A 20,018-nucleotide genomic window follows, 5' to 3' on the forward strand; every position below is an offset into this window, starting at 1 on the left:
TAGATATTATATATGTATATATGTGTGGATAGATAGATAGATAGATAATTTGAGGTTTTGGAAACTGGCTGTCCTGTCAAATTTAGAAAAAGTATCCCAGTTGTACCATGTTGAGTTGGTATCACACAGAAATTGATAGCCATAATGATCTAGCAATGTTGAGCTTAATTTTTTTTTTCTCTCCCATTTGTATAGGGGTAATGAACTGTATTAAATAGGTGAGGCTTTATCTACATGGGTTTGATTACAAAAACTAATAAAGTCTTCTTTTAAGAAAATAGTTCTCTTCCAGTTTGTGGTTACATGCTGTAAAGATAACTCACAGCGACCCTCTGAACAACAGCTGTGGACTTTGCCCCATCCTGAGCCAGCCTCACGTCTCTGACACACCCACTCCCATTGCCACAGTCACTGTGTCACTCCATCTCATCCAGGGTCTTCCCCTTCTGCACTGACCCTCCACCCTTCCAAGCATGATGTCCCTCTCCAAGGACTGGTAAAGTATGTCAGACAGAGCTTCAAAATCCTTGCCTTCAAGAAGCATCTTGGTTTCATCCTCTCCAGGACAGATCGGTTCTCTTGGCAGTCCATACTATATTCAACACTCTTCTCCAACACCACAGCTCAAAGGCATTGATTATTCTTTTGTCATTCTTACTCATTGGACAGCTCTCAAATGCATAGCAAGCAATTGAGAAGATCATAATCCAGGACAGGTACACCTTAGTCTATAAAGTGGCATCATTGCTCGTTAGCACTCTGTCAAGATCCTTAACAGTTGATTTCCCCACTACAACTCATCTTTTGATTTCCTGACTGTTGGTGCTAAGGGTGTTGATTGTGGAACCGAGCAAGCTGAAATCATTAACAGCCTCAATCCTTTCTGCCTGTATTATGATACTGTTAATGGATCTGGTAATGAGAATCTGTGTTTTCTTGATTTTTAGCTTCAATGCCTATTGAAGGCTACAGTCTTTGATCTTCTGCAGCAAGTGCTTCAAGTCTTCCTCAGTTTCAGCAAAGTTGTGTCATCTGCATAATGCAGATTGTTGATGAGCCTTTCTCCAATCCTGATGCTACATTTTTCTTCATATAGTCCAGCCTCCTGAATGATCTGTTCCACATACAGATTGAAAAGATACAGAGAATTGATACATCCCTGACACACTTCCTTCTAGATTTGGATCTTGCACTGTTGTCTTGCTGTGTTTAGACACCAGCTTCCTGATTTAGGTGTAGGTTTCACTTGACTCCCATCAGGTGCTCTCCAAGGACTGCGATCCACACAGTCAAACAAACACCTCTGCATAGTTGATAATAACAATAGGCAAGTAGACATCTTTCTGGTACGCTACTTCGAGCCATGATTCATCTGATATCAGCAACGATATCCTTCTCTCTGTTTGTTGTTGTTGTTGTTGATTGCCTTTGAGTCGAGCACGACTCATAGCCACCCCATGAACTGAAGCCCTTCTACAACTATCGATGTTTATCAAAGTTCATAGAGTTTCCGGAGGCTATCAAGTGGTCTGTGCGTTGCTGTACAGAGGTAACTCGTGGTTGCTGTGATGCTAAAGACTGTGACAGTGATGTGCCAATCGTGGTAACAGGTACCATTGGTGGACTGTGTTGGCTGGAGCTTCCCGACTAAATCAAGCCTGGAAGCAGGAGCGGCATCCGGTTCTGAAATGGCTTGCCTCTGGAAACTCTATGTACGAACAGTGCTCAGGTCTTCGTTCATAGGGTCGCTATGAGTCGTCTACGACTCAACGGCATCATACAACAATAACAACAACAACGACCAAGAGAGAGCTATGTTGGCCTAGTGGAAGGAAGCTGTGCTACCAAGCCGAAGGTGGGTGATTTTCCTCTTTGGCCCTCGGCCAGGTTCAGATTGTCTTCCTGTCAAACATTCTTCTAGGTGGTATAGCACTGGTCTGTGCGTTGCTGTACAGAGGTAACTCGTGGTTGCTGTGATGCTGAAGCCTGTGACAGTGATGTGCCAATCGTGGTAACAGGTACCCATGGTGGTCAGTGTTGGCTGGAGCTTCCCGACTAAATCAAGCCTGGAAGCAGGAGCGGCATCCGGTTCTGAAATGGCTTGCCTCCGGAAACTCTATGTACGAACAGTGCTCAGGCCGTTCGTTCATAGAGTCGCTATGAGTCTACGACTCGACAGCATCAAACAACAACAAACAACATCAAGTGTTTAGGAAGTGGATGCCACTTCTACTTCCAAACCTGTCATAGTATGTTAACATTGTTATGTGCCATTGAGTCACCTGTGATACATAACGACCCTATGTCCAGCAGCTCTGAACCCTTCCCTGTCCTGAGCCAGTCTCACTAACTCCGACACACCAACCCCCACCGCCCCTGTTACTGTACCAATCTGTCTAATCCAGGGACTTCCTCTCCTGCGCTGTCCGTTCACTCTTCAGAGAATGATGTCCTTCTCCAAGGCCGGATCTCTCCTGGCCTCATGCCCAAAGTAAGTGAGGCGGAGTTTCAAAATCCTAGCCTCCAAGAAGAGACTTGATTTCACCCTCTCCAAGACAGACCTGTTTGTTTTCTTGGCGGTCCATTAGGAGGCTTTAAGTCCACATTAGAGACGCCAGTTCTCTCTGTATCTTGATTGTGGAGGAGAGTTTCCGCTTCCTTCAGCATCTGTAGGCAGACTTACATCCCCAGAAATCTCCATGTGTCTTGGCCTTCCCTGCTGCCAAGGAGCTTGCTAGTGCAGGGATCCGGGTCCAAAGAAGCACGCTCCACTCCAGGACATTCTTGTGATAATGGCATTCCCCCGCCCCCAGCTTAATTTCTTCCTCTTCTTTGGTGAAATAAAGGGGATAACAGTCACACCCCAGGGAAACTCCTCTGATTAGGGTTGACATGGGATTAAGGGGTGCTGCATTCTACCCTTCACCCTTTTACAAGGATTTGGTTTATCAAGACAGAGCTTCTGTGTTGCACCATTGTTGTTGTTGTTGTTAGGTGCCACCGAGTTGAGCATGACTTCTAGCAATCCTATGAACAAGAGATCTGAACCCTGTCCTGTCCTGCGCCATCCTCATCTTCTCTGACACACAAGAGCCCATTGCTGCAGTCACTGTGTCAGGCCACCTGGTTGAGGGTCTTCCTCTCCTTCACCACCCACCACCTTCCCAAGCACGATGCCCCTCTCTGAGGAATAACGTCTGCTAGCAGCACGTCCAAAGTATGTGAGACGAAGCTTCACCCTGCCTTCCACACACGTGTTTTGGAAGGACACAGTTCCAGTCATTGCCACTCTAAGTGGTGCAGACAGCTAAGCAACTACTGATAAGTGAGTAACTCAGTCACCCCCAGGCATCTCAGGAAAAAGCACCTGGTGACTTGCCTCCCAAAGGTCGCAGTCATGAATCCCCCATAGGGTACGTTCTGCAGTGACACCAGAAGGTCGCCGGGGGTGGGGGGGGGAATGGACTCAACAGCAACTGGTCAGCGGTGGAGTAGGGCCAGCATGGCTGCAATCAGCTACTCCATGTGGAAAAGAGAAAAACGAAGACAGTGGCCGCCTGCCTGTAGCAATTCTGAAGTACCACTGGGCAGACACGGCAGACACCCTGCCCAGGGGGTGCAGAAGGCATCTGCACCAGCTTCCCTGAGGAGGAACTCCCTGTTCATTGTGGCGTAGTAGGTTGAGTGTTGGGCTACTCATCCAAAGGCTGGAAGTTCAAATCCGTGAGTGATTCTGCCAGAGAAAAGTGAGACAGTTGCTTCCCATGAAGATTTACAACCCTGCCTCCCACTGACCGACCCCTCTGAATGGATCACAATGGAAGGTCTTGGACAGAGAGGAGAAAGCCCAAAGCAAATCTCACAATCTTAAGAAAGACCAATGTCACTGGTCTGCTAGAGACTGATGCATCCCCTGAGACTAATACTCTTCTTGCCTGGAAAAGAACTAATTCCCCAGTCTCAACTTTTACTTCAAACCATAAACAATCTTCCGGAAGGAACCATGGCACCGGGGAGGGAGATGCACACTCCTTAGCATAATCAACTGTACATGATCAAAAGGGCAGCTGTTTCCCACAGAAATAGCAGAAAGGGAGATAAAAGAAGGATGGCTGGAAACAGGAATCATAGGAAGGAAGTGGGAAGGACGCTGCCCCATTGTGAAGAGCGCAGTCAATGTTACACAACAACACATCCAAGGATGGTTGGACAGAAAACCAAGCTGCTCAGTAAACAACCATCCAAATCAAAATAAGAGCCCTGGTGTGTCCACTTACCATACAACGGTAACTCGTGGTTGCTGTGAAGCTGAACACTGTGACACTGAAGTGTCCAATGCGAGAATGGTTACCCATGGTGGACAGTGTTTGGTGGAGCTTCCCAATTAATACAAGCTTGGAAGCAGGAGTGGCATCTGCGTTGGAAATAGCTTGCCTCTGGAAACCCTATGAACCTAGAGAAAGGATGAAAACCACGCAAGTGTCAAGGACTTTTGTTCATAGGGTCACTATGAGTCACCTACGATTTGACAGCACTTAACAACAACAACATCATCTCAGAGTCGGAACTGACTCGATGGCACTGATTTTCTGGGCTGGGGATCGTGAGGTTCTCTGCAGCCGTGGGTCATGGAGATCAAAAGCCAAGTATTGTTTTAAGTCAGGAACCGCTAAGACTCGTTTCAGTCCAAGCTTTGGGTTTCCTTGGCAGGACAAGTCCCTTCAATACTCAATAAACATCTGATTTATTTGTTTCCAGACAGCTCCAAGCACCAGAAGAACCCCACCCGAGTTCTTTCTCGGATCCAGATCACACTGTTCTTCATTTACCTTCTGGCCTCCAAGGCTCGTCCACAGGCTCCCACCGGCTGAAGGGAAGGGCGCAGCCCGCAGTCTCTTGGGCCTTTCCCACCTGGAGCGGTTTATGCCTTTGATGTTCAAGACTCCTCTCCATCTCCCATCGAGTTATCTGGCAACCTGAAGCGAGTGGCTTTTCCAACATTGCTAAACCCCAGATTTCTGGAATTTCCCTGTTGCCTTCATCTGAGTCCATGACTTTCTTCCAGAGCCTCACTGAATGGGTCCACGGGAGCCAAAGCACATTTATAACGATCTGCCTTCCCCTCTCATGTCCTCATGCTGCAAGTTCAGTAGGCTGAGAGTTCACTCAGAGGCTTATTTCACTGAAAGAGCTCTGGCAGCTTTGTGGTAAGGAGTTGTGTTGGCCACCTGAAGGTATGCGGTTCAAATCTACCAGCTGCTCCTCGGGACAAGGATAGGCAAACACTGATGCAATTAACTGCCTCTGAAAACCCACCGGAGAGTCAGCTGTGAGTTGGTTCCCACTCAACGGTCAACACCACCACCACCACATTTCACTAAGCCTGTTATTGTTTCCTAGCATGGACTGACACGCTCCAGCCTCCAGGATCGTTTCCCTGGATCCTCACCGTCTGTCACTTAGCTATTGCCACCTGATTTAGCTCTACCACAAAGCAGCACCAACTGTTAGCCAGGGCATGAAAGGCTACACTGCAGTAACAACGCGCGGTTGCCTGCTGCTCAAGCACGGCCTGGCGCTCAGGCACAGCTCCCGGCAAGCTCTCCTCTGTCACGTGACTCGAGAACCGGACTGCTTTCATCTTCTGTCACAACTTCAACTTGGCACCTTTCCTGGGGTTAAGTAGTAGTAGTAGTAGTAGTAGTAGTAGTAGTAGTAGTAGTAGTAGTATGTTGTTGTTGTTATGTGCCATCGAGTCACTTGCAACTCATAGCGACCCTATGTACAAGAGTCCTAAACCCTGTTCTATCCTGTGCCAACCTCACTGTCTCCAACACACATACTCCCACTACCCTAATCACAGAATCGATCCATCTCATCAAGGGTCTTCCTCTCCTGCGCAGTCCCTCCACCCTCCCAAACATGACATCCCTCTCCAAGGACTGGTTCCTCCGAGTAACATGTCCAAAGTATGTCAGACGAAGCTTCAGAATCCTTGCCTCCAAGGACCAGCCTGGCTCCATCCTCTCTAGGACAAACCTGTTTGTTCTCCTCACAGCCCATGGTGTATTCAACACTCTTCTCTCTGGCACCACAGATCAAAGGTATCAATTCTCCTTCTATCCTCCCCAGTCATTGTCCAGCCCTCTGATTCATAGCAGGTGATTGCAAAGACCATGGCTTGTATCAGGCCACCTTAGTCTCCAGACTGACATTGTTGCTCTTCAGTACTCTGGAGAGGTCTCTGACAGCAGACTTTCCCAATGCAATTCATCTTTTAATTTCCTGGCTGCTGGTACCAAGAGTGTTGATCGTAGAGCCAAGCAAATTGAAGCTGTCAACAATCTCAACCTCTTCACCATCTATCATGATGCTGCCAATCGGCCCAGTGGTGAGAATCTTTGTTTTCTTGACGTTGAGCTTCAATCCATATTGAAGTACAAACCCCTAAAATTATGCGGGACCCTGACACAGGCAGTTCCAAGGATTATGCCTTTATTAATTTTGCTTTGTTTGATGCTTCTGATGCAGCCACTGTGGCCATGAATGGGCACTACCTCAGTAACCGCCCAACACATGAATGGGCACTACCTCTTTAACCGCCCTAGCACAGTCTCCTAGGCCTTTAAGAAGACTTCTTAACCTCCCAGGCTGACCGCCCCCACCAGCCATCTGCAGATGCACCCCTCCACCTTCTGCCCCCAATCCCATTGTATCGTCACTGGGCTCTGGACTTCCTCCACCAGGTTTGCCTCCTCCTGGCTCCTTCCCACCTCCAGCGCCACCTCCTGGAGCACTCGCACCTGGCACACCTCTAGCCATGCCCCCACCACCCATGACTTCCAGGGCTGGAGAACACGATCTCCCTTCGCCAGGAACCTCAGGGTCTGGGTATCCTGGACGTGGACACTCACATCCCTACCCATTCCCACCAGGTGGGATGCCTCATCTAGGGATGTCTCTGATGTAGCTAGCCCACCATGGCCCTCATGGCTTAAGACACCCCCATGATGGGCCCCCAGGTTCTGGGGGACAGTCACCACCCCTTCCTTGAAATGCCTCATCCTGGACCCCCTCCAATGGGCATGCCCCTCCGAGGGCCTCCTTTTGGAGAGCCAATGGGTCACCCAGGTCCAATGCCCCCACATGGCATGCATGAACATCCTCCGCTGATGCCACCACATGTATACACTGCCCCCCCATGACCCCCACCCTAGGGCTACCAGAGGGAGCCCCTTCCTCCACCCAGACCCACTCCCCAGCCTCCAGTTCCCCCTCGTGGCCCACTCTGGGCCCTCTCTCTCAGTACATTGTCATTCTCTTTCCTCCTGTTGTATCTTCCCAACATCTTTTCAACTCTTTGGACCAATCAGCGTTGCATAGCTCCCTGGGATTAAGGCAGTAATTCCTCTTAGGTCTTAAAAAAATAATTATTGTTCCCTCCCAGGAAGTTTATTTCTTCTTCCTAGGTTGGTCCCAGGCATTTCACAAATGTATAGAGAAAATAAACGATAATTTTTAAAAGAAGAAGAAGAAGTAGCAGCAAGGAGGGTGAGACTTTAGCTCCGTCACTTAGGACACGTCATTGGGAACAGCTAATTTCCAGAAAAGGACATCATGTTTGGGAAGCCCTCAGTGAGTTGGGTTGACACACCAGCCACAACAATGCATTCAAACACACTAATCATCATGGACCTGGAGCAGAGCGGGCCAAGTTCGTTCCGTTATACATAAGGTCACCATGACTCACAGCTGACTCAACAGCTACCACGAGCAATAAAAACACACCACAGAGACGCTCTAATCAAGTCCGCATGCTGCTGGCATCGGAATAAACCAGCAGGTCAGGATACGTCAGTATCTATGATAATTCAATATAAAAGGGAGTATTTTGATACAGGAGGGAGGCCTAGTGGCTTAGTGGTAAGAAGCTGCACTTTCAACTCAAAAGAATGCAGTTCAAATCCACCAGCTGCTGCACAGGACAAACGGGCAATCTCTTTCCATGCAATTTACTGCCTCTGAAAGCCTGATGGAGGGTCAGCTATGAGTTGGTTCCAACTCAACAATATATAACAATGACAGCAACATTTCACAACAGTGGGGAAATCACTAACTAGTCCATAATATTATCACCAAAGCTATGCTCCATGCAGCAGGATGCCACTTCAGGCTGGAGGAAGAGGAATAATCCGCAGCGTGCAGGTGCCACAGACCTGGTGAGGTGGAAAAGGACTGGATGAATTCCCCGATGAAGAACAAAGATTAAAGCCTTCTGTATGGATTTGATCTCACCGTGGAGAAATGAAAATTTCATTTCACAGCTAGACCACTCAGTACATCAGGATGAAGAGAACAGAGTGGTGTTGTCAGTGATTTCCTTTTTCTTTGATTCATGGTCAATGCTCAGTGGTCAAAATTTGAAATGTCATTGAGCTAATCTTCCACAAAGTACCTGCTTAAAGAATTTCAAAGCAAGCATGTCACTTTGAGGACGATAGTGTTCCTCACCTCAGGTGTGTTTTCAGTCACCTCACACACAGGTAGAAGCTGGACAGCGAATAAGGAAGACCGAAGAACTGACGCCTTTGGTTGTGGTGTTGATGAAGGATGGTGAATGTGTATCGTGAAATGCCAAAAGATCAAGTATCTGGGAAGAAGTGTAGCCCAGGCACTCCTTAGAGGCAAGGACGGTAAAACTTGATCCTACATACTTCATGCATGTTGCCAGGTGAGTCTAAACCCTGGCACAGACATCATGCTTGGAAAAGTAGAGTTGTTTGTTGTTATGTGCCGTCGAGTCACCTGCAACTCATAGCAACCCTATTTATAACAGACCTAAACACTGCCCTATCCTGTGCCAATCTCACTGTCTCCACCACCACCACCCAGATTACTCCAATCACTGAATCAATCCATCTCATCAAGGGTCTTCCACTCCTGCGCTGTCCCTCCACCCTCCCAAGCATGATGTCCCTCTCCAAGGACTGGTCCCTCCTTGCAACATGTCCAAAGTATGTCAGACAAAGCTTCAGAATCCTTGCCTCCGAGGAGCAACCTGGTTTAACCCTCTCCAGGACAAACCTGTTTGTTCTTTTAGAAATTCGTGGTATATGCAATACTCTTCTCCAGCACCACAGCTCAAAGGCATGAATACTCCTTCTATCCTCCCTAGTCATTGACCAGCTCTTTAATGCATAATCAGCAAAAATGAGGAAGACTTTAATCCTTTAAATGGATTGGTACAGTGGCTGCAACGAAGGCATGGAGTACATCAATGATGGTGTGAATGACACAGTGCTTTGTATGTGCTGTAATCAGGAGAGACATGACTTAATGACAACAAGTATGATAATTTCTTAATCAAACCACAATTATTTAACAAATTATACTGGCATGACCCATCCAGAAGAAACTAACACTGGACTTCTATTGGATATGTAAGTAAAAGCAAAACTAAAGCCAGCCTCAATTCATATAAACGTCCTAAAAAAATAACAAGAGGTCAACAAGAAGTGCTCAGGGGCTATATAGACGCTTGCTGCGTAGGAGAGGGGTGATTAGGAGGGATTTTCACCAAGAATTATTAAACAAAAATATCAAAGTATATACAAGGAAGTACAGTATCTCTTACATTTCGTAATACATGGTGGGCAGCCCCTCCTCCCCAGTTTTAGGCAGGTATCTGGATGTATTCGTAAGTGATAGCAGGATAATTCAGAGGAGCCCGTGAGGTGGGGAGATAGGACACGATGTGTGGGAAGTTGAGAAAGTAGCTAAACTGATTTGCTATCTGAGACCAAACATCTGGAAAACATGTAAGAAATAGTAGCCATTTTATAATACATAAATTATTTTCTGTAACAGGAGAGAAGACAAAGTCAATTTGCAAAGAGTGGATTTTGTGCTACATTGTTATTAGGTCATTCCTTGTGGCCACAGGGTTTCTGAGCCTGTCCCTCCGCAGAAGCAGGCTTCCAGCCTTTCTTCCAAGCTGCTTCTGGGTGGATTTGTACTGCCAACCTTGCAGTTAAAAGTCAAGGGCTCAACATGTGCAGCATCCACACGACCACTGCTGCACAGTCAATTCTGGACCCTCCATCGGAAAGACAATACCTTATAGAGCATAGGACTTTTTTCTCTTCTTTGTTTTTCATTTTTATTATAATGAAAGCTTACAGAAAAGCCTGATTTCCATTCATTCACTGTTGCACAATTTCCTCCCTCCCTTCCCTTTCCCGCTCCCCCAGTCCACTTTGCTATGCACCTCTTATTGTGGACTGTTGTCATACAAATAATGCCTAAACACATGTCCCTTTTAAATAGTTCTTTCCTTCATCTGTTCCAATGCAGCATTTATTATCTAACCTCTCTCTTTTCTTAGTTTCCTCCTAACCTCCCATGTCAGTCATGTTTCATAACAGTGGTGTTATGCAGTATTTGTCCTTCAGTGCCTGAGCTTTTTCACTCAGCATAACATCCTTCAGGGTCACCCATGTTGTGTAATGTTTTTCTTAGACCTATTATTTCAGAATTGGATGGCCAATTCTTCTTCCTAGTCTGTCTTAAGTCGGGAGCTCTGCTTTACTACAGCATCCGACAGACAAGCATTGTACAAATAAATTTTTAAAAGCAGATTATTCTAGGGTTTTCATAGAGTGTTAAAAAGTAACAATGTCAGTCTAAAGATTAATGTGTGCCCGATCCAAGCTAGGGTCTTCTCAATAGCTTGCTATGCAGCTGAGAGCTGGACAGTGAATAAAGAGGACAGAAGAATAATTGATGCTCCTGTGGTGCTGAAGAAGAGTAATGAACATACCATGGACTGCCCAAGAGAACAAATAGTTCTGTCCTGGAGAGCGTGAAACAGACTTCTTCTGTCCTGGAGAGCGTGAAACAGACTTCTTGCCACCAAGGATTTTGAAGCTCCATCTTATATACATTGGGAATGTTTTCAGGAGAGACTAGTCCTTAGAGAAAGACATCATGCTTGGAAGGGTAAAAGGGTCAGTGCAGGAGAGGAAGATTCTGGATGAGATGGATTGACACGGTGATTGTGGCAATGGGGTCAGGTGTGTCGGAGGCAGTAAGGGGGGCTCAGGACAGGGCAGGGGTCAGAGCCATTGTTCATGGGTTCACGATGAGTCTTAGTCAACTCTACAGCACATAACAGCAACTCCATAGACCTCCCCCCCGAATAGAGCAGCTGGTAGATATGTACTGACTGCTGACTTTTTTTTTGTTTGCAGCCCAGCACGTAACACATTGCACCACTGGGGCTGCATTTTACACCACTTGAAACTCTAGTGTGCAGAGAACACACACAAATAGACAAGAAGGGAATAAGCCACCAAGTCGACACATCTGGAAAGGTCTTAAAATTCGCTGGTTTGAGGGGGAAATCAAGTTAAAATAACAGGTCACCACTTGATGCTTATCAGAGACACAATCTACAAATCCATTGTGAAGATGAGTACCTAAGGCATTGCTATTAGAAATTAAAATTATTATTTCTTGAAAGCAATACGAAACTATCTACTAAATTAGCTTTTGACCACACAATCTGCTCCTGATTGCCTATTATAGAAATTCAAAACACCAGGATGTGCGGATAAATGCACAGGGATGTTGAGACGGGGACAAGGCGGTGCTGATCATCAGGAGATAAACAGTGCTGATGAATGATAAATACCCAGGATGCCAGAAAATATGAAAAGGAGCTCTGGTGGCACAGTAATAATCTGTCGGGAGAGAAAGATTCACATTCTCTGTCTTTACGTATTGACAGCCCAGAAGTGTGGTGGAAGAGGGTTGTTTGAGTGAGACTCAACCTAATTGGAGTCCTTGGGTAGTACAAACAGTTAAGTACTGGGCTACTAAGTAAAGGTTTGTCAGTTCAAATCCACCCGGTGGAGCCCTGAGCCAAAGCCCTGGCAATCTGCATCCATTGAAAAGGCCTCGGAGAACAGTTTTACTCTGAAAACAGGGGGGGCGCTTGCATTGGCATCAACTCAGTGGAAATCTTTTGCTGTAATTTTTTTTTCCCCAATTACAACAATTGTCAAGTCTGTGACTATAACAGAAATGTGACACCAAGTTTACAAACAATAATAAAACATTCTATGCTCTGTATCACATTTTGTTTGGTCCACTGATGCTTGCAGTGCGCTTTGTTACATTTTGCCAAATTCTTGTGTCTGTGACAACCTATAGTCACGGTCAATGCACAGAAGCCGTCCCAAACACTGGTGTGCTCACTGATCCTTTCAGCTTTGTGCAAGTGGAAGAGGGAGGCGAGACAAGGAAGACGTGTGACAGAACTTCCCTTATTTATCAATGGCATGAGTGATTATTGAACTGGATGATAGTTTTCAAATGCTGTAAATATAGACAGAGATAGATGATATAGGTATAGATGATAGAGATAGATAGAAATAGAGACAGATGATATATAGAGAGATAGATATAGATGATATAGAGATAGAAATCTATCTAGAGATAGATTTATTTTTTTAAATTTATTTCCAAGAGTTATTTGCAATACAATAAAAACACATTGCTATCCAATTAGAACTGAATCATAGCTGACCTCCATTGATCTTTCAAGACTGTAAATTGCATAGAAGGAGATCGTCCGTCTTTCTCCCTCAAAGCCACTGGTAGATTTGAACCACCAGAGAGATGTGGTCTTGAGATCAGCAGCACACGTTCCTGCTGAATATACAATAAGAATTCCCTTAGCCTGCCATAAAACAGCTATCTTTCATGGAATTTGACATTATTAGTGTTTTATCCATCCCTTTCCTAAATCTAGACAATGAGTAAGACAAGACACCAAGCCCTGATGTTTATACTGCTTGTCCGATTTCTATGGTATAACTGTTTCTATGGTATAAATGTTTCCAACAAAGCTCATTTTCAACTACTAATATAATGTACTTTAATACAGAGGTGAAAAGAGACATACAGAAGCACACATAGTATTTTAGTGTTGTTGTTGTTATGTGCCACCTAGTGAGAATTGACCCACAGCTGACCCTCTCATGCATTTTCAGAGGCACTAAATCTCATGGGAGAAGACTGCCCATCTTTCTCCCATGGAGCACCTGGTGCATTTGATCCACTTGCCTTTCGGTTGCCAGTGGACATTGGCTATAAGCCAAAAAAATCACCTGCCATCATCAGGCTGGGACAGCAGTTCTCCCTACGAGTCTCTCCACATGGCTGCATGAGCTTCCTCACAGCATGGACACTGGATTCAAAGAGGAAGACAGAGACTAGACCTGCTTCATTCTGTCACATTTTATTGGTTAAAACTGGTCACCGGTCACCCTACCTTCAAAGGGGAAAGAAAATAGAATTCATGTTTTGACAGAGAAGTGCCAAAGGCACATTGCAACCGAGTGTGTAGGGTGGAAATGGTGCTGTGCCCGTCTTAGGGAATACAAGAGACCCCAGAAGTCTAAGAGCACAAGTTCATTGACGGTTGGCTGAGGAAGGGATATTAATGAATTTCTAGTCCAAACATCTTATTTTAGCAGCTGAGCAGTTGAGGCCTAAACAGGGAAACTAGCATGTCAATTGTTATACAGCTGGTCACAGGCAGAGTGTAAACACTCAACTACTGGCCCTCAAGGGCTTTAGAGAAAAAGTCAGTGTTGTCCTCATGTGTCTTTATTAACTCTAGATTGTATGGACACCAGTATCTATTCATATCTATTCAAGCTCCACGTTGAGCAAATTATTTGAAAAGCTGGAATCTATGAAGAAGAGTGTTGCATCAAGATTAGAGGTAGACTCATCAATGACCTGCATTATGTAGATAGCACAATCACGCTTGCTGAAAGTGAGGAGGACTTGAAACATTTGCTGCAGAAGATGAAACACTGCAGCCTTCAAAATTGTTTGACACTCAATGTCAAGAAAACAAAAATTCTTACCACTGGGCCAATTGACAACATAGATGGAGATAAGATGGGAACTGTCGATGTCAGCTTTCTTGGATCAACAATCAACACCCTTGGTACCAGCAGTCAAAAAAACAAAGAGACATATTGCATTAGGCAAGCCTGCAGTCAGGGACCTCCCCAAATTATTGAGGAGTTATGATTTCAGTTTGAGAAGTAAGGAGTGTCTGATTCAGGGCATGGGCTTTCTGATCACTTGCTATGCATGTGAGAGCTGGACAGTGAACAAGGATGACAGAAGAATCAATACCTTTGAGCTGTGGTGTTGGAGAAGAGCGCTGAGCACCCCATGGATGGTCAAAAGAATAAACAAATATGTCTTAGAGAGGGTGCAGCCAGAGTGCTCCTTGGAGGCAAGGATGATAAAGCTTCATCTCACATACTTTGGGCATGTTGCTGGGAGAGACTACTTCTTGGAGACGGACATCATGCTTGGAAAGGTGAAGGGATAGCGAAGGAGAGAAAGACCCTCAGCCAGGTAGACTGCCGCGGGGACTGCCGCAACGGGTCCAGTGTTTCAGGAAATGTGTGGACGGCACAGGATAGGACAGGTTCCCGGGCTATTGTTCACAGGGGTGCTATGGATCATGATCCACTCAGTGGCACCGAACACTAATGCTCTAGCTAGCTGTCCACTCTATGTCCATGTGTCCATTCGTTCCCCATCCACCCTCTACTCATTATCCAGTCTCCTATCCATTCACTCATTCATTTCGCATCCACAACCGGTATATTCATTATCTATCTATCTAATCATTCATCTACCCATCAACCATCCTTCCATCCAATCATCATTTATCCATCCATCCATCCATCCATCCATCCATCATCTATCTGTTCTTCTATTCACCCATCAACTCATCATCCATCCATCCATCCATCCATCATCTATCTGTTCTTCTATTCACCCATCAACTCATAATCCATCTGTCCATCCATCCATCCATCCATCCATCCATCTACCCATCCATCATCTATCTGTTCTTCTATTCACCCATCAACTCATCATCCATCCATCCATCATCTATCTGTTCTTCTATTCACCCATCAACTCATCATCCATCCATCCATCCATCATCTATCTGTTCTTCTATTTACCCATCAACTCATCATCCATCTGTCCATCCATCCATCCATCCATCTACCCATCTATACATCCAACTACCCACCCATGTTTCAAGCTCCATACTGGAAACTAAAAAGTAGTGTAACACTGGCTGCCCATTACTCTCACAATCATTTCATGATTCCCACCAGCCACTTCCCCTGATTCCTTACTTTCCAGGTGTAAAGATCAAGCCAGATCCTCAGTGGAAGCCCCAGGAATGCCAAGCCCAACTCTCCCCCACATAAAGCTATCTGTGATAATATTATGTTTCAGCTTTTGCTGTAGAAGGGGTATGTTTGCACATGTTACCTTGAGAGCAGGAAAGAATAGGCCCAGCACAGAATGGTGTCCCCAAACAGGCAAATTCTGCTCTCCATCTTGGCTAGAAACTTTCTTTTTAAATTTTTCTGAAATTAGAATGTTATCAATCATTCTAAAAGTAAGGCTAATGGTAATAAGAATAACTCTCATTCGCTGTCTCTAGTGCTATGCAGAGCTTGTGATTTTGTTTTTTGCTTCGTGTGATCCCCATAACAAATGCAAGCGTAGAGATTACCTTAAAACTCCGAGACACCAGCACGTTTGAAAAGGCACCAAGACACTGTGTCGCTGTGGTTCTCATGCTCACAACAGCTGGAATTGAGCTCCTACTGCATGCAGAACATGTGTATCTCTTTTTTTTTCTTTTATATTAGTTTGCTTACAAAGTTCATATACATTGTTTTCCACACTATTCTTCATTCACATTGTGTTTCATACAATTATTCCCATTCATTATGTTGGGACAGTTTTTATCATTTTTTTTATTGGCTTGCTTACAAAGTTTGTACACATTGTGTTTCACACTATTCTTCATTCACATTGTGTTTCATACAAACATTCTCATATAAACTTAATTTTATGAAATTAATCACCACTGGACTATGTGCACCATTACCTTGTCTTTTTCAGGTCTTCCCTGAGTCTGTATCTCACTATTTTCATGCTTTTGGTCATTATTTAACAGTCAGCAAAATACTTTTTGAGTACCTCATATGTGCCCTTGAAGTGTCATCCATTCCAAGAGCAGTATCCAGACAACAATAAACATGCTAAATGTAAATGTAAGAGCATTTTGGAAACAAAGACAATCAGAAAATAACAAGCATGACATCATGCACAAATTGGCCTGGACCCAGAAATACACTAAGAATAATAAACACACCATACTAAAAGTAAGGACCCAGAGTTTTCAGTGCCTCAGTGAGGACAGCCACAAAGCAAAAAGAGGGCCCAGGAGGCTAGCTACAGAAGTTCTAAATGGATAGGGAGTTCCAGAGATCTCAAAAGATAGTGAACTCTTTTACTTTTGGGAATAAGATAGTAACTTCCAAAAAAATAAGAAAACCATGAGGATTTGACAGACACCCAAATAACACCAATGAAGGAAAAGGTAAGAAAAATTATAAACAAAACAAATGCAGCACAGAAAAGCAACTGGAGCAAAGAAATCAGCAGTGCCACAAAAAAAAAACAGGATGGGAAAACGGCAGCAATAAAACACACCTGTCAATAATTACACTGGATGTGACTGGAGCAAATGCACCAGCCAAGAGACAAAGAGCAGTAGAAAAGGTAAGAAAACATGACCCATCAGTCTGCTGTCTACAAGAGACACGTCTTAGACACAAGGACAAAGAAAGAAGCGAAGGGTGAAAAAAATCTATCAAGCAAATGGTAATTTTTAAAAAGCAGGAGTGGCAATATTAATTTGTATTAAAATAGACTTCAAGAAAAAAGCCAGGATGAGAGACATAGAAGGACATTTTAAAATGAACAAAGGGTCAAGTGAACAGAAGACATAACTATAATTAGTATCTGTATACCAAAGGACAGAGTCACAAGATAACAGAAATGAAACCTTAACAAATTTTTAAAAGAAAAATAGACAACTCCACAACAATAGTAGGAGACTCCAAAATATCACTTTCATGGAAGGGTAGAACAACTAGAAAGAAACTCAACAAAGACACATAAGAAATAAACAATACAATTAACCAACTGGATCTCATGGATATTTCTAGAACATTCCACCCAGCAAGAGCAGAGTTTCTTTTCTTCTCCAGCACAAGTGGAACATGCTCCATAATAAACCATATGTTAGGTCACAGAGCAAGTCACAGCAAATCAGAAAGCCATCAAAACAGTATGAAACATCTGCTCAGATTACAATGCCGTAAAGCTAAAAATCAAACACAGGGAGCTCAAGTGGGGTAAGGGGATCAAGTGCAAGGAAACTAAACAACCCCTGCTTAAACACTATTGGGTCATAGAAGAAATTTCTTTTTTTAAAAAAAAATGTAAACTTCCTGAAATAAATGAGAATGAAAACACAACATACTAAAATGTTTGGGACATAGCAAAATCTGTACTCAGGGCTCAATTTATAGCCACAAATGCACACATCAAAAAAGAGGAAAGAAACAATATCAGCATCTTAACCCAACATCTTCAACAACTAGAAAAAAAGAACAGCAAGAAAACCTACAGTCTCCATAAGAAAGGAAAGAAAAAAGATAAAAGCAGAGATAAATAAAAGCAAAATAGAAGAGCAACAGAATTAACAAGACACAGAGTTTTGAAGACTGATTGATAAAATTGACACGCCCTTGGAAAACCTAAAAGAAAAGGAGGAAATGTGTAAATAACACAAATAAGGAAAGAAATGGGTGATGTTTCAACAGAACTAGTTCAAATAAGAAGGACCATAACAAAATACTATTAATACTCCAAGAAATTTGAAAACCTTGAGGAAAATAGACAGATTTGTAGAAACTTACCACCTATCTACACTAACAGGGACAGAGGTACAATAGTTGAACAGACTCATCATAAAAGAATAAATTGAGCAGGTCATAAAAACACTCCCAGCCAAAAAAATGCCCTGGCTCAGACAGCTTCACCAATGAATGTTACCACTGAAGAAGAGCTGACACCAATCCTACTCAAAATATTTCAGAATGTAGGAAAACATGGGATACTCCCAAACTCATTCTATGAAGCAAACATAACCCTGAAACCACAGCCAGGTAAAAACAATGCTCAAAAAAAGGGGAAAAAATTATAGATCAATACCCCTCATAAATATAGATGCAAAAATTTTCAACAAAATCCAATCAGATCCAAACTCATATAAAAAATTATTCATCATGATCAAGTGGAATTCATACCAGGCATGTAAGGAAAGATCAACATCAGAAAACAACCAGTGTAATCCTCCACTTCAAAAAGATTTGATTTGACAAAGTTTAACATCCTTTCCTGATCATAAAACCACACAACAAAATAGAAATAGAGGAGAAATTACTCAATATAATTAAAACATAAGGGAATTCTGGGGCATAGTGAGTAAGGAGTTGCACTGTTCACCCAAAGGCACGTGGTTCAAATCCACCAGCTGCTCTGAAGAATCATAGGCAATTTTCCCCTTGTGATTCACAGCCTCTGAGTACCCACTGCAGGGTCAGCTATGAGCTGGTTGCAACTTGTCCTTTACAACACATAACAACAACAATTAAAAGTTATATACAACCAACCAACATCACTCTCAATAAAGAGAGATTGAAGGCTTTCCCTTTTTATTAGGAATCTGACAAAGTTGCCCTTCACCATCACTCCTATAGAAACAAAGGTGGTGAAACTTGGTCTCACATACTTTGGGTATGTTGATAGGCAGGGCCATTCCTTGGGAAAATCCATCACACTTGGAAAGATTCCAGCAAAAATTTAACTTGCAAAAATTGTCAACAAAATCCAAACAGATCCAAAATCATAAAAAAAAATATTTATCATGATTAAGTGGAATTCATAGCAGGCGTCCAAGGAAGGATCAACACTAGAAAAGCAACCAGAATGTTTGCAACAAAAGAGAAGACCTTCAATAAGGTGAACTGACACGTGATTGTGTTCTGCCCATGAAATGCCCCTCAAAAGAATAATCCACATGTTTGTAAATACAAATAAGTTCTTTATTCCAGAGATCTACATGTGGAGACTTTCTCCCTCCGTAGGAAGGTGGCGAGGGAGAAAGCCCCGAGTCCCCCCTATAATTGCTTTTATGGGTTTCCTAGGTGCCACTGTCGGGGCAGGGAGATCGTGGTTGGTGGGTCGGGGGATCAGTCATGTGGGTCGGCTTTTGATGGGCTGGCTACTTTGCCTGCCTTTACTCTTTTCTAGTTAATTCTTTACTTTGCAAGGACAGATAAGACTTTACCCGGGGCATTTGTGTTTGCCTTAAGCTAAGAATTTTTATGGCCCGCTTCTGCTTCTGGTATTAATGGGGGTTTATAAAAAATGGGGTTTATGCTGTCTCCTCAATTGCAGCAGTGGACCCAAGTATATCAGAGATGATGAGGATGGCACAGGATAGGGCAGGGTTCAGATTAAGGGTTCATGGAGTCTCTGTGGGTCATACTTGATGGGACCTAACAACAACAACATATTTAATAATGTGCTGAAAGGTCTAACCAGAGCAATAAGACAAGAAAAAGAAATTAAAGTCATCCAAATTGGCACGGTCGAAATAAAGCTCTATTATACATCTTTATAAAACCTCAGAGACTCAACAAGATTCTAGACTAGTGAAATAGAATTGAGAACCCAGAAATTCATCAATCCACCTATGGACAGTTTACCTTCTACAAAGAGATAAAATATATTAAGTGGGAAAAGATAGACTCTTTAACAAATGGTGCTGGTAAAACTGGACACTTGTTTGCATATAAGCTATATAAAAACTAACTCAAGGGCATCAGAGATGTAGGTGTAAAACTTAAAACTACAAACATCGTCAGTGGGAAAAGTTGGAACTTATTCCAAAGTCCTAATCCATGGCAAGGGAACTCCAGTGGCTTAGTGGTAAGGAGTTGCACTGCCAATCCAAAGGCACCCAGTTCAAAGGCACC

At 43.7% G+C, this 20,018-nt stretch overlaps 1 pseudogene; it reads left to right on the forward strand.

Annotated features, from left to right (window-relative positions):
• LOC102862552 overlaps positions 1-20,018 on the forward strand; it is a 42,676-nt pseudogene that overhangs the window by 2,180 nt on the left and 20,478 nt on the right.

Source organism: Elephantulus edwardii, unplaced genomic scaffold, assembly GCF_000299155.1.
Source record: "Elephantulus edwardii isolate Elephantulus edwardi_28Jun2011 unplaced genomic scaffold, EleEdw1.0 scaffold00064, whole genome shotgun sequence".
In the NCBI taxonomy this organism is placed as follows: domain Eukaryota; kingdom Metazoa; phylum Chordata; class Mammalia; order Macroscelidea; family Macroscelididae; genus Elephantulus; species Elephantulus edwardii.